This window comes from Protopterus annectens, chromosome 5.part0 (genome assembly GCF_019279795.1).
Source record: "Protopterus annectens isolate FY-2018-M chromosome 5.part0, PAN1.0, whole genome shotgun sequence".
NCBI lineage: Eukaryota > Metazoa > Chordata > Ceratodontiformes > Protopteridae > Protopterus > Protopterus annectens.
Genome location: NC_056735.1, coordinates 1,473,362,324 through 1,473,378,621, shown reverse-complemented (window position 1 = coordinate 1,473,378,621; position 16,298 = coordinate 1,473,362,324). Strand labels below are relative to the sequence as shown.

General features: G+C 38.1%; 1 protein-coding gene across 2 annotated transcripts in view; it reads left to right on the top strand.

The window, feature by feature from the left end:
• ARHGEF17 (Rho guanine nucleotide exchange factor 17) overlaps positions 1-16,298 on the top strand; it is a 2,179,236-nt gene that overhangs the window by 1,831,802 nt on the left and 331,136 nt on the right. The gene's annotated exons all lie outside the window — the stretch shown is intronic.

Here is a 16,298-nt window from a genome sequence, read left to right as displayed (position 1 = left end):
TTGAGGCAAGAAAAACTGAAGAAAATGGCGTCAGCTGCATATTTTATACCCCTGGCGCACTGATGTCAGGAAGGAGGCAACAGCAACTGACGCCGGACCTAGACTTTGAAACTCAGGCCAACTGCGGGTAGCCTGCCAGCAGGATAACCCAGTTGTAATGACTGCAACAGTGAATACACTCGAACATCTACATTTATGGTAGGTACACAACTGTACTGTCTGCTTGCCCCTTCCAGTGAGTTGAGGAGAGTTCCGCACATTCAGGGAAACACTGAGTCAGTGCAGTTTCTCTGGTGGACACCAGGAAACCACCATTCATTTTTCAGAGTGATGAGTAAGGCTGTTAGAGAGAGAGTGACCCATGCAGAATTGACCAGATGCCCTCCAGTCTATGACACACATTGCTTTTCAGGATGTGTGCAGGAGACTGATCTGCAAGAAAATCCTGAAACATGCCTGATGGCTGTCAGAATGATGGCTGCTCCTGGTTGACCCTCACCCTAGTGATGGTGGAAAAAATATCCAGATTTACTGAAATGGGGCTGATGAATGACAGACAAAGGGGGAAAAAGGCAATACAAAATGTCCCAGCTTTTGATTGGCTTCTTGGGCAAAATATCAGTCTACTGCATTGGGAGTTTTTAAATCAGCCTTCTTCACAGTAGGATGGTCTGTATACAGTGAGACCACTGTAAAAAGGAATTCAGAAGAAAGCAGTGATTTGTCATCGTATGCCTGTTCATAATGGTTCATAAGTGGGTGCTAAAGAGGTGTTTGCCTGTTTTGTCTCACTTATTTCAGTTCCTGCAGGTGCAGTTTGACAGAATGGCATTTGTGCAGTTTTTTTCCTGTTGCAGTTATACATCATTAAGGTATGCTGTGGTGGGTTTTTTTGTTTTTCCCCACTGTTGTGCAAATACAGAGTTGGAATATAAAAGTAATGGAAATCACTTAAAAAAACAACTTTTTGTTTGTTTTTAGTAGATCTGATTGATGTTTTACAATTTAGGAAAATCAAAGAAATGTAACTTGAACTGTTTCATTTCAGATTAACGTAGGAAAACTGGATTTCATTATACATTTTAGGTGATGGTCTTCATTTTTGTTCACTGCTTCATCTTCATAGAATGCATTTAACGTGTGACCATAGTAGATGTTCATCCCGTTGATTTATGTCTATGCTCTAGTAGCCTTGGCTATATATGTTATAGCCTGCTAAGGGCATAACAACTGGCCAGCTTCCAAAGATTCAGGGCACTTTCCATGCACCCAAACTGTCAGGCAGCTTGAGCTGAGTAAAAGACAAGCTTGTGCACAAAGTCCTTCAGAGCTTTACTGATGCTGACGAATATGCCCTACTGAGACTTTTGACGATCTATGATCGGCTTGTGCTTTCCTTTGCTAGGCAGAAAAGTTCTCTTTTGGGGAAAACCTTCCATTTTCTTAATTTTGTTCGTGTTTTATTACATTCCTCTTCAGGAAAGTTATTTTAAAGCTAGGAGTACTATGTTTTAATGGAGACTCTTAAGACTGTAATATACCTTTAAACAGAGCACGTGTTTTTTCTATCCATTTAAAAGTGCTGTCAAGTAACTAAAAACATTTTTCCATAGAGAAACTGTGATAGTTTACTTTAAGAGATTTTTACTGCATTTTTCTGTCAAAAAAGTAACTTTTGTGGACTGGAAGTACTTATTGTTAATTGCTGCTTGTCACCCCCAAGAAAGAGGCACCATTTTTGGCTTGCTCATGGAACACACACTACCTGTCCCACAGTTGGTCCCTTCTTCCAGTCACAAAAAGAAAAAAAAAAGCAAACAGCCTTTGCTACCACAGCAAGCTAGCAGTTTGCCTCGGCCTCAGGTGGCTACCAGTTTTCCTCAGCCTCAGGTGGATGTCTCTGCTGTGGCCAGTTGTACCTCAGACTACTTATGTTTTACCCCAGATCCCTGTGGTGTAGCACTTACAGCCACTATGGACTGGCGGTTAGCCACAACTCCAGAATTGTGAGTATTTTGCGGAATGCATACACTGCTGTCATATTTGCCTAGGTTTCTGCTAACTGAGAATCAAATCCCCCCTGATGTAAAACTTGAGATTGATGTCTAGAGGTCTGCACCATTACCATCTCCTTTTCTGAACTGGTTTAGTGCCAGCCTTACTTACCATCGTTCTAACTTTAATTTTTTGTACGTATTGATTTTAAAGATGGTTTCAAGAGGTCTGCGGTCTGTTAGTAGGGAGGATGGTTTTCCAAAGAGGTGGAATGTAAAAATGCTCATATGACCATGCTGTTGTTACCTGTGCTTCATGACATTGCAATACTTTTCATCTTCTTACTTAATTGACCTGTTTGCAGAAGTTATGATCCTGATTTGTCCCATTTTGTCTTTGAGTTGATATGGCATCTGGATTAACGTTTAGCACTGTTTCCACACAAAAACTGTGTTTTAGCTTGTTTGAGACTTCCAGATACTTTTGTGTCCAGTCTGACTTGTCTGTAAGTAGCTGTCATAACTGGGCAACTGCTGTGCTGATATTTTCTTAGTTCACTGTTCCCAAAATGCTAGTGACTTCCATTGTGATGATCCTTGTAGTAAGGTACAAAAGAAAACAAATGAATTCACAGGGAAAACTGGTACCTCTTGGGTATCAAATGTGTTGACTGGGCTTCCTTAAAACCAGGGAAAAAAGAACCACAAACTGTAGCCAATCTCATTTGAGACTTCAGAGTAATCAAGCACTTATAACTTGTTTTAATACTTCTATGTTGAAAAATAATAGAAAAAATATTAAAGAGATGAACATTTTCTCCCTTAACAGAGCTTCATCAGTATCTAACTCCATTTTATATAACATGCATTATTTATATATACTTTAACACACAGTTATTTGTCAGTTCACTCAAGCTGGGGTGATGTGTATGCTGTAGGCTGTTTGGCCAAACTAAACTAGGATAGGTCTCATCTTTCATCCCTGTTCTGCATAGCTGCTATTACTGGTAGCTAAGAGGATACGGCTTATATGCTGTATTCCCATTTATTTAGCTAGTACCTGATGATACAGACATTTTATATACCTAGTGTCAGTGGTTACACCTACCTATTAATACATCGACTTATCTGTGATGAAATAAGTAGATGCCATTTGCCGTATTAAAAATGGGCAACAGGTACTAACAAATGAATGACAACAAGTCAAGTTATAGCCGTTAAGTATTGTGCAGTTGTGATCATAATTGTAGCTAGTCAGGACCATGCTGACAACTGTCTAGCTGTCCCAATGACTCGATGGATCTACCATGTATCCTGTGTGTCAGATAATGTGTGCCACACTTTCCATAAAAGAATGAATATATCTAGTGACATATCACTTATAAGTAATGTGCTAAGAGCCGTACAAGGGCTCTGCAAGCAGTAGGTCAAACATAACTTGCAGCATTCTATGATATTGGACTGAACAGGGTTAAGTATGACTGATTCCTGTTCCCCTCGGTTCCATATAATGATAGACGATGTAATCTGCCAATAACTGAGGCAAATAGAGATTAATTCAAAGACAGTTTTTATAGTGCTAAGGTATTATATGATGACAGGTCCACTGCCAATATTCATACATACTGAAACTGTGCAGATGTTGCAGCTTGTAAAACTAACACAAACTATGCTTGTGGTAGGAGGGTAAACACATTTGTGTAAATCTTTGTTGAAAAGAGACTTTATCTCAATGTGTGAAGCTAGAGCTAAATTATAGGAAGTGATGAATCTTATTCAGGAAAGGAGGCCACCATATCCTTGGGGCCCTTGACCTGAGCTGGGGAAGTTCATTATAAAACTTAGAGATAAGAGTCTGGTTGGGGTGATAAAAAGGAAAAGGTATAATTTTGAGGAAAAAGTATCCATCATACCTCTCAAGTATACTTCATTATGGGGAATGTTCCTCATTTTGAGTCTTAAAAAGTCCATGTTCCTCATCGCTCCACATTGAAAGGGTTTGTCATACATTCAGAGTTAGGATTTTTTAAATGATATCCATGGTAAATAATACTGAATCATATTAATTCGTCAAAAGAACATTTTATATGTATAGTGTAATGTGTTTTAACCATTTTATGAGTTTTCTAGTTGATGTTCTTAGTAAGCCATTAGTAAGTGTTCCATATTTTGCCCATTTGTTCCCCATTATGAGAGATAGTGTTCCACATTCTGGAGATGGAAGGCTGAGAGCTCTGGTATCTATTTATAGCCATTATTAAAACTGATGCAAGTAAATAAAATAAAAAACTTAAAACTCTAAAGCGCTTTCATCTGTCTACCATTAAGGAGGCGGAGCTTCATCAGATCAGTAAAAAAAAAATAATGCAATGACATTAAGTACATTCATTTGGTAACTACTAAGTAATTATTGTGTGCACATGAGAAAGATGATGTTGAGAACAGAAGAAAATAAAGCAACAGATTTACTAACATTAAGCGATGAGTGTATGTAAGCCACTAATAGATCCTTGTATAAATTAGTGGAAGAAAATTTTACAGCTTATATTATTAGAAATACTAATACTGACACACGTACTAGAGATTAGACTGAGAAAATGCTGTTTCAGAAGGTAGTGTTACTTGTAAACTAAAAAGCGCTTCGAAAACCGTGATGGTAATTTACCTATTTTTTTCATCCTGGTCTTATAGTACGTAAATGTATCCAAGTTAGACATAGATTGTTCATGCAGTGAAGGACTATGAAGAAAAATGCATCTTAACTGTTAAAAGCTGTTATGGTCCAGTTTTGTAAGTATAAGTACAGATCTGATGGAGCCGTTTGTTTTCATTGCTAAGTGCCAGTAGTGTTTAGGTGACTTTAACTCTGTAGTTCCTTCTCTCAAGTATAGCTCCTGTGTTGCCTTCAGTGGGGCCAGTTGTTATTTTCTCCACTACATGAAATGCAATTTTCTGAAAGTTTCTGCAGCTTAGAGCATGTCTGGCTAGTGAATTTTTAAGATATTTTGGCTGGTTGGTTGGTTTAGTGGCTCTTACCTTTAAGGCATTGATAGTCTTGTCTTTATAAAATGCTCTATATTCTCTGCAGCTGGCTCTGTAAAATACAACCTTGCTTTTATACTCATCTCGCTCTGTACTAGAGTATCTCTTTTTTGAGATGGTACAAAAAAACTGTTTCACTTACACATAAAGTCACAACATGTATATACTGGAGGCATGTAGGGAAAGGGGGCCATTTCTTGTGTCCATAGTAGGCAGCGCATGTCCTTCTACCCAGCTCCTAATATTTTATCCTTTATGATAGATAAAAGTAGGCTTAGGGTCAAGTAGCCTATTAATGGATTGGTTACCATGGATGATGCACCAGTTTTCACATGTGGTACAGAAAATCTTTTGAGAATGTGAGAACCATGCCTCTTTTTTGTTTCTGTTTGTCATCTTCATTTTATGAGCTCAATGGATTTGTTTGTTTTCTTCATGGCAGATTAAGTAGAGTTGGGGGTCATAGTTCTGTTTCAGGGTTGTAATGAGGTCAGTGCATCTTTTATCAAGTTTCCACTGTACCTCATTTTAAGACTGTTCCTTTACAAATGATTCATGTTTTGTAGGAACCATGTCATTTTCACCATACTCATAGGCTATCCTCATGCCTTACGACTTTATACAAATTTTCTGTGTGGTTTTGAAGTGCATACTCTTCACATGTAGCAAAAGGTTTACCAGTGTGGGTATTCTGAAAACGTCATTGTTTAACGTGGAATCATTTCTTTTTCATACGTGGTGAGATCCAGAAATTCTACCTTTTCAGAGCTGTAGAAGTTAGTAAAATGCAGTCCCACTTTGCTAAAGCTAAATTTGCCAGGCTTGTGGTCATTTGTGCCCTCCCGGCTGTTCCTCTTGGTTGTTTGTACCATTTCTGGTTAAAATGGAAGTGGGTGTTTTTAAGTAATGTATCCAAAAGCTCACCTATTGTGTGTATTTCCCTGTGATTTGTGGAAGTTCTTGTACCAGTGAAGTGCTTCCATATCAGTGGGGACTAATGTAGTGTCTTGCTTCTGGCTTGATCCTAATTTCTCTCACCTTTTTCAGAAAATCCAGAGTGTCCAAGATGTAGGATGGAGCATTTCTGGCAATTTATTTGATTTTAAGTTCCAAATAAATTAATAGGGCTTCAGTGGAAAAGCCCCCTCCCGCTATCACTGTATCATATTTGGGGGGGCTCAGCCAGGTTTTTGTGTGCTTTAGGGATGCCAGATAAATGGGTATTTTTGGATGGGTGACTGTTTGTAAATTAAGTAGTTCATCTTCAAGTAGATTATCTGAGTTAAGAACAGCCAGTCTATATTCGCCAGTCTATAGGCTTGGATGACATGATAAATATCCGCCATTTAGTAAAAGTCCTGCTTCAGTTTTCTGGGATTGTCAAGTCGTATAACAGTAAGTCGTATCAGGGAAGAAAATTCCCCTGCTTTGTCTCCTCCTTTTGCCGCTGCCAAGCTTTTTTAGTGCTGCCGATTCATTTTGGGACGAGTTATAACATTTTCTGTTGCAGGGTTTAGTCAGAATTCTGTGAAAGTTCTCCTTGTTTACCCATATAGATGGGTGGAGAAGTGGGCAAAATGTACTTGGCTTCTTCCATTTTGATTCATGTCTGTTTTTTCATTCCCTATTTCTTGGTCCTCAAATGTCTGACACGTCCATATTTCATTCTCCTTTCATGAAAAGGACTTTCAAGGTCAGCTTCTTGCAGAAAAGCCTAAAGTTGATGATAATGGTGTTAACTAAGTTGCTCCTGCTGTGGGGATAAATGCCAGCCCCTTTTCACTTTTGTTTCAGTTTCAGTTAGTAGAATATTAGAGTTGTTCCAGATTTTGATTTTATGCTGGTTATTGGGTTGATGGACCAAGTTCCCTGAGGCCTCCACTTAGGGGAGGGTGGCATTCTCTTGGGTGGTATTACTCACATCCCTTTGCTGTACTGCCCAGATTTCTTTGCTTCCTTTGGGGCATGGTGTTCTGTATGGATTTGGCCATTCCATCTTCTTGCCTGGACCTCCTTTCTTGACTCTTATGCGGAGTTTTGCCTGGAGGGGCTGCTCTGGAAGTACACAGGAAAATCCTGCTCATTGCAGTATGATTACAAGTCACTGTTGATCTGGGGCGTCCATGTTTCTGTCATAGTAACAGTAGCTTGGCCATTAGTCCTACTAGCATTGGTGCTGTTTATTATCTGGTCATTATTTGGATATTCCAGAGGGGCCAAGATTTCCATGTATAACTGGTTGGTCATGCAGATCTTTTTCTGCCCTTTTTTAACTTCGCCATTCCTGCCATAGTCCTTTCATCTCTTGAAAGTTTCTTATTTTTTAATGCAAGATTCATATTTTGAGACTCTCTCTCTCTAATTTGTGTAAGTACATCCATAGCAAAACCCTCTTCATGTGATTGTCTGATTTTTTTTTTCTTCTAGTTGTACTGAAGCTGCTTCTGTGATGTCTTTTTGTCTCTTGTTGTTGTTGAGTAGGATTTCAGTGAGTTTAAGCCCAGCTCCTGCCAGGGTGTTATTGCATTTATTGTTCAGATCAGGATCTGAATGGGAAATCTGACCTTAACAGGGGTAGTGATCTTAATATAGCTGCCAAAAATGGCTGATGTCCATTAACTTCCTGTGTTTCCCTGCTTCCCACATATTTAACTCCTTTACTGCAGCAGTGTTTCTCTAGATGAACAGAGATAAGCATTGTTTTTCTGTGCTTCAACAATCTGCATGTCTGTCACCCCTGAAAATAGACATGTCTACTGGGATGAATCTGATTTTATACACACACACACACACACACACACACACACACACACACACACACACACACACACACACACACACACACACACACACACACACACAGTGAAAGTATTAGTTTCAACTGAATCTTTTGAGCTATTTGTAAAATAAGATGTAACTTTGATTAAGATCATTAATCAGGCTGATGAACTAATTTTTTATTTTTTTTTTGCATTGTAAACTGCCGTACTTAATATACTAAAAGTTAAAACTGTCCCAAAATTGCATCATCATTCTTAACTTCATTCACATTTAGGGCAGTAATTTTGCATTGTTAAGTGAGATGTGTAAACTGATTTCTTCTCTATCTGAGGTTTCATTAGCACAGTGAAATGTGAAGAATAAGACGCACCTTTTTTGGGGTGGGGTGACATTATCTGACGTTCCTTTCTTTCCTTCCCATTTTTGTCACCAAATTGTAGTGGGGTAATTTAAGTCTACAAACAAGGAAGTGTTCCAGCCTTTCACTGCTTGCAGTTATGTCTGACTCTTCTTAGCTAAAAACACTGAACAGTGTAAAGAATGTAGTATTGAATACTGTGCTCTCTGGAGCAGAGGCAAATCCACTATATTTGCCCACTTCATCCCCAGTGGCTGTTTCTAAAGGGGCTTCACCCCATTTTTAAGTTTAAACATTTAATTATGATTTACTGTGATATAACAAGCCATGGTCTTGGATGATTATATGTTTTCATGTTAAGAAGTCCATATTACATATAATGTCATATTTTTTGTTCAAGCCCTTTACTTGTCTAGTCATTCATTAATTATTTGCATTTATTTTTGACTAAGCTTTATTTCACAGCATTTCTGAGAAAGTCACATTGAAGCCTTATTTAATTTTCATGAGTTGCATGCCTTGGAATGTTTTATTGGGCTTAATTTGCAATATATTGGGTCATTGATGACATTTTACTATCCCTTTTATAGGTTCATTGGTTTAAAGGTTTATACTAAGCTAACAATCACCAGGGTCTTTGCAAGCCTATCTGTGCAACCCAACCCAGTTTTGTCCCAGAGTTCCTTGGATGCCAGCATGGTGGAATATGTTAGTAAAGAGGTAACTAAGGTTTATGGGGGTATGCTAGTTGGGGATTAATTTATTTATTGTCAGCCTCTGTCCATCAGAGACATGGGGGTCAGACTGGGGGTGAATCTGTGATTTCCCATCCAGTGATCAAGGTTTCTTTTGAATAGGGTCATGGATGAACTCTGCTTAACGTACATGTGGAGCTTCATCCATAGTGTGGGGATCCTTTGAGACATATCAGTGTCTCCAGTATATTCTATTTATTTCCCAGGCAAAGTTCAGTTCTTTGGGTCGAGTCTCTATTATAAGAACAAATTTTTAAATATTCGAACACCATATGGGTGTCACCAAGCGGTCGAATATTTAAAACTTCGCAAGTGTGAACGGAGATTGCTGTAGGGAATTCTTCCCTTTACTTAAACATAGTGCGATCCCGGAGTTGGTATATTTAAGTAGCGGGGGGTGTGGGGGGTGCAGGGGGACTTGCCCCCTGCTCAGGGCAATCAGGTAGGTGTTTCTTTTATTTTTACATTTCTTATTTTGGTTTCGATGTTTTACAACTTTGCTCCTATGTTGTCACCCATATGGTGTTCGAAGTTGTAAAACTTCATCCTTATAATATAGACCCCTTTGGATCTAGTGTTTCTGGTGCTGTTTGTTTTGCAGATGTGCAAGAGATCCAGCAGAACTGAATCTGAGGATGCCTTATATGCTAGGCATATATTGCTTCTCAGTAACCTGTAGGAGACTACTCAAAGAGATAGGGCCTTAAGGCAGTCTATGTAGGACAGGGTATTCATACCATGGATTTTCCTGGTGAGGAACCTTTGAGGATTCTTCTGTTGCAAGTGCCTGGTTAGGTACATGCCAAAGGGGGGGGGGCATTGTACTCAATGAAGGGTCTGATAAGGGCTGAGTAGAGTGGTACCATAACTTCCTTGGACCTGGATGCCATACCTTGCTTATGAGTTGGGTGACATAAAATGATTTTCTTACTGTCCTGGCTACATGTTGGTCAAAGGCCAGATTACTGTCTACATATGTTCTAGATTCCAAACTATCGGGCCAGCTTTTAAGGGTGTTTTATCAGTGGAGTAATTAGCTTGGGTGGGCAGTTTCCCAAAGGGCACTATAATGCATTCCTTTTGAGTTGAATTTAATCTGTGGCTTTGACACCCGTCATACATTTGTGCTGGAACCTGTTGTAGGATGTTGCTGTCATGGAGTGAATCTGAGATAGCTCCCAATTTACAGTCATCTGCAAAATTGGTGAGCCAGAGGCCTTTAATGTTAGTATTTACTTTTGAGAAGTATATGCCAGACAGGAGTGGACCAAACACAGAGGACCGGGGTACTCCTCTGGTGACTGGTCTCCTGGTGGAGTGGTCTCGCTGATCCTTACTTCTTGGGTTATATCAGTGAGCAAGCCAGAAGTCCAGTAAGTGATTTAGGGACATATGTCTAGTTCTGAAAGTTTGTCAGCAATACCTGAGTGGGGTAATGTATCGAAATTGTAGCCCAAGTCAAAGTAGGCAAATGCACCATTTTCCCCTTATCCAGAGACTTGATGACCCTTGCAAAGAAGTCTGCCAGGTTTAGTAGGCAAGACCTTCCTTTAACAAAGCCAAACTGGGTTGGGCCCAGTGTCTGTAGGTTGCCAATGTCCTTGTTGATCATGATGGCTTTGCATATCATTCTTGTCAGACTGATGGGTCTGTAGTTCCTGAGGGTGGGTTGATAGTCCATCTTTAAGAAGAGGGATGACCTTTGTGGCCTTCAATTCACTTGGCACTTAACCTGTTTTGAGACTATAGTTGGAGTGCCTTAAGTGGTCCTGCTAGGTCTTGTTTTAGGCTGTTTAGGAGGCAACCAGGGATATTGTTGGGACCTGTTAAAGCAGTGTTTTTGGCCTTAACGAGCACGACTAGGACCTGCTTTCTGTTGATAGTTGGAGGGGGGGACAACGTAGAAGAGATTTCACAGGGGATAGAGGGGGGTTGTTAGAGCTAGATTAATCAGCCAGTTGATTTGTTATGTCACCCTGGTCAGTGAAAGTTGTGCCGTTTACCACCAGTTCTGTACACTGCTGAGTGTTACCTTTAAGGTTCCTGGCATAACTGAGGAAGTCCTTGTGATCCTCCTCAGCGTGGGAGTCTCTCCTGACCTCATAACTGGCCTTTTTGGGCTTAGACCTCTTAGTGTTTTGTGTAGTTGAGTCAGAGAGCTCTTTTTTTCTATGAGAGTTGCTTTTTCTGATTTTGGCCACGACTTTTTCCCCTTTTGTATATAATCTGTTAAGATTAAGATTCCATCATTGTGGTTTGTTTTGGTCTTACTTCTGGTAGGTAAGGCAGTCTCAGTGCAACCATGTACATTTGTACAGGGTTTCCTTAAATATTTGTGCATAGGCAGCTGTGTTCTTTGGGTTGGGCATGAATTTTGACAAACTGTCACTTAATAGTATGTAGTTTGCTTTAGAATATTTCCTAACTGTTACAGGTTTAGTTGGGTTTTCTGGGCTGATATTTATTTCAAGGAAGACAGCTTTGTGGTCCAACCACTGACCATGTGTGATAAAATTCTCTGAAGTTTATTACTTTATTTTAATGCTGAGTCAGGGATATTCACTGTGTAATATATTCAAGGCTAAAAATGTGGGGTTTTGTCACATGACAGTACTTCTTGGAAGTTAGCACATTGTATTTATACAGATACACATTTATTGTTAATAGGTAGAATTTTCGGTACTTACGTATTATCACAACCAGATGTTTGACATCCTGTAATTCGTAATGGTTTCGATAAATGACTTTAGCTGTAAGTAAAAATGAGTGTGCACACTCCAAATTACTACTGTACCACATCACTTTGGAAATAGGGAGCATGAATAAGACACGCAAGCCAGAGGTTGTCAAACAGCTGCCAGCGGACAACATTTTGCATTCAGCTCGCTTTTTAAAACACGCAGCTTACAACCGTGAGGTGTGCTACACTAACCAGAAAAGCAGGGGAAGTGCGAACCTGTAAGTGTTTTACTTCTTTGTAGTACTGTTGAAATGAGCTTCATACATCAGCACAGTCTTTTGCTTGTACTAACTGCAGTTAAAATTGCCCGTCTTAACATTGCATTTTTTCAGATACCCTTTCGATATAGAACTGGCACGACCATGGAGTTTTTCACCAACGTGGAAGTCCAATTTTGAAATTAGATTCACGGTGCTGCATTTACTACAGCAGAGAGTGAGCAGCAGATCGCTGAAGTCCAATTTTGAAATTAGGAACCGCTGTTTATAGCAGGTGTTTAGATTATAGACATTCAGGATGTCCTGGTCATTAAAACCCGTTGGGGATGCAGCTGGAGATCTGAATGCATCGTTTTATCTTTGTTATCAATGATGCTGGCAGCATGTGTTCCAAAGGCACCTCAACTAACTGCATAAATTAACTTACAAAAGAAATACAGGAAAAAAAAACACATTGGGGAACAGAAGGGAAGTGTGGATTAGATTAGGAGTAGTGAGGGCCACTGTACAGAAGTGATAGTACAACTACTGCAGGTTTCCACAGAAAATGTGCAGAATTATAGGATGTCAAAAATGTGGTTGCGGTAATACATAAGTACCGAATTTTCTTCTCATCCACATTCTTTTTCTAGATGAGATAAACAAAGTATGCAAACTAATATATGTAATTTGTATAAATGCACACACATTTTTACATGTTTTATGCCATCTTTTATCTTCACTACTCTGTGCCTTTGTATGCATGCCGTCTTCTTAGATAATATTCATGCTTCTTTTGACTGCTACTTCAGTACTTTGTCATTGTACATTTCCTTTGCAGTTTCCATATGTGCATTCTTTGCAAATTTTAATTTTATTTCTAAAATCAGAGTAACTCATTCCCAAGGTAGATTAATGTTACATGAAGGGAATTCATGCAGTGACCTTTAATTCTGGATATATATTTGATAAACAAAGAAAAAAAAGCTGATGACTATTAGTAAAATTTGCAGCTGTTACTCTGTTTAATAGAGGTTAAAACCATAATTCAAAATTTCTTGCTTATTATTCAGTAGAAGCCTGCACCATTTAATGTGAATCTACAGAGCAGCAGCAGCTCCCAATGTGTTTGCACAAGGCTTTGTTGATTGAGCAGATGTGTCTGAAGCTGTTTAAGGATTACTTCAACACCTCAGGATCTGTTTGGATACTTTAGGGATTTACCAAATATGCTGTTGTCTGTTTGGATACAGTCAGTCTGTCTGGATACTGTTGGTTTAGTGTAACATATAAATCATCACTACCAGTTTCACTGTTAAAAACAAAAAACAAAACAAGTAAGTCACTACCAGTGTAACAGAAACCAAAACAAAAAGAAACACTGGATAAAAGTCCAAAAAAGGAAACTTCTGTTCCACTGCCACCAACTTGGTCCACATGTATCATGCCTTTTTAAATTAACTTATTTATTTTAATTCCTTTAAGTTGTTCTGGTAACAACTTCTTCTTCTGTCCCTAGCCAACTTTGGGAAGAAATTCAAATATGCTTTGATGTCATTTGCTACCCTTCATTCTACTAGAAGAAATCCCTTCTAATATCCATGCCTTATTTTTCCCCCTATAAGGTCACCTTGTTCTTTCTCAGAATAGTCGTTATTTTGAAACCATAGGCCTGTTTCATATTTTGGGCATATTACACAGTTCTTATTTATGTAACCGTTCCATGTAATTCCATGTAATTCATATTCTGTATTGCCTTTATGACTTTAGTAAGCCCTGTGTGCCCCCTGCAGTAAATTAACATCCTTAGGAAGTCAGGCACTGTAGAACTCTGTGCAAAATCCTCTTCCTGGTCTTGTCTCACTTTTCACCAGTGCAGAGGCATAAGTACCTGGGAATGTCTTGAAAAAGATCACATGCTATGTATACCAGTGTATTATAATCAAATATGAGAAGTGATGTAAATAACAAAAAAAAGACTATGGAATGTCGGCAGACAGTAACTGAAATTCATAGCGACTGCTATGAATATGTAATATTAAAGCTTTCATACAAGTGATTTGAAATTCTCAGAAGTATCAGTTGGTGATCATGCAGGTAACTGTACCATTTTATGCCTCAAATATGGAAATGATGTCAGGATTTCAGGATAAAAGAAAAGTGGTAAATAGGAGGAGAGACAGGGCATAAATGGGTTAGTATTAATAGTACAAAAAGATGGAAAGAAGAAAGAATAACTTAACTCTCCTATAATATAGAACATAGATTTACTACAGTTATGGAGGGATAAAAGAAATGTAAGAAATGTGTTGGAATGAAACTTTATTTTGGCAAACATGATGTAAGAAATAGCTGAATACGCTCTAATTCCACCAACTAGGTCAGACTGAAAGAAAGCATGAAACACTAATAGAAGTACTGAAGAACTGATTAAATTGTTTGTAAAATTTAAATGGGTAAAAGTATTTCAGCGTTATTAAAAATACATTACGTTGTGTGATACATTTCTTTTACATGAGTTTTAGGATTGGGATCCTAAGACTTTGGATCTCAACAAGTTTAAGATTTGTTGGTGTAAAACCTGTATAGTTTCTGCATGCAATAACTTTTTTATAAGGTAAGCAAACAAAAAAAAGTGCAAGTGGCACGTCTGGGTGACAGAGTGTGGTCTAAGTGGTTAAGAGGCCTTTTTAGATTTGCTTAGTATACAGGTGTTGGCTGAGGGAATCATATCTGGACAGGTTCTGCAAGTTAAAAATATAATAACAACTTAATAGTGTTAAACACTGTTGAAGAAAAGGTAATGATTTTTTCTAAAGTTGGCTCAGGAAGCCTGTCTGTCTGATTCTGCAGTGTGTCATCTACATTCACCTATTCCATTATGGTTAGAGTGCCTTTTATCTGCATTGTGCTGTGCACAAAACTTCACCTTGCCCTGCATCCTAAACTTTATTTTTCTCCATCTCTGGCAATAATCAAAATATATTACAAAAAATTAAAATACTTGAAAAAAAAGTTTGCCAATTAGGATATTTTTTTAATTACCCATTTCTGATCATAAATATAAATGAATGTAAAATATTAAAATGTGGTCAGTTTTATCTTCTTTCTTATCATTGAGTGATCTTATTTTTTAAGTACATATTTTATTTATTGGTTAATCGCATAAGTCAGTTAGACTCATGCCTTTAGGAGATGGTGGTTATTTGTTTGTGGTTCAGTTTTTAATAACTGTAGCAATATTTGTAACTTAAATGGGATATATTCAGGGATGGTGTAAGTTAAAAATGTTGGCCTGTGGTCATTTAAAAAAGTCTGGATGCAAAGTGTTGTGTATATGTGCATGCACTGACCATTCTTTCCCATATCAAGTGCTAACTGGCAGTTACTTTATACGTGTGTTATAGTTGTGTTTTTTTTTCCTCAATGTATTTGACCATTAGAGGCCTACTTCCTAGAACATTGCACTGGCAGTTGTGATGTAGATTCTGATATCACTTGATGAGTGTCTACATTTAGTGTGTCATCGCTGAATTTAATCAGTCACAAGCAAAATAAATATTATACAGTTTGACCTAATGGCTGCTAATACATTTAGATTACTTTAAGATTAGATTTTCTTCAGATACATAATAGCATTTTGCACTGCAGCAGGAGCCAACATTTTGGAGAAATCGTTATAGTTTTATTAATTTTACAGTTTGTGTTCCCCAATATGACTATTTTATGCTGTTAATAATTTTTGTTCCTTTGTTTGGAAAAACATTGTAATACAGTCTTTAGAAAGTAATTATAATCCCTCACAGTTCTGCAATGGTTTGCTTTCCAAAGAGCACAAGCATCTATATTTCAGCAATACGACCTTAGCCAGTAGTGTACTTAATGAGGGAAAGGAAGTAGCTACTTATTTTCAGTTGCTACTTGTTGGGTGACTCCTTCCTTGGGATAATATGATATAGTAATTTTATTTTTTGCATTCATTTATTCCACACTTTAAACTAGTGCATCTGTCCAGTGGTCCCATGTTTCACGAGCATCTTTGATTTTTCTGAGGGATTTTCATTTACTTTCCTTAAGTTTACTTTTATGCCCAGCTGCTGAGGGTTAAAATCATGATGTAATGTCAAGCATTGAAATTTACCTTAGTCTTGTTTTAGATAAATTGTTTAGTTTATTAACATTGCACAACAGTACCAGTTGTGATTTGGTGGTGTTGCCTTCATTTTCTTAATCCACTTGCCCTTGAGGCATACTTAGTTTTCTCTGATTTTGTCTCCAAATTTTGCTCGTCTCTCCTAAGATTGGTGATTATTTGCAAAAAGGTGATGGAACACAGAAAGCACAACATGATTAATCATTAAAGCTGCAGGCTTATTTCACCTTTGAAAATGAATGCTAACTAAAGTCCAGATAGTCTGACAGATTTTAAGA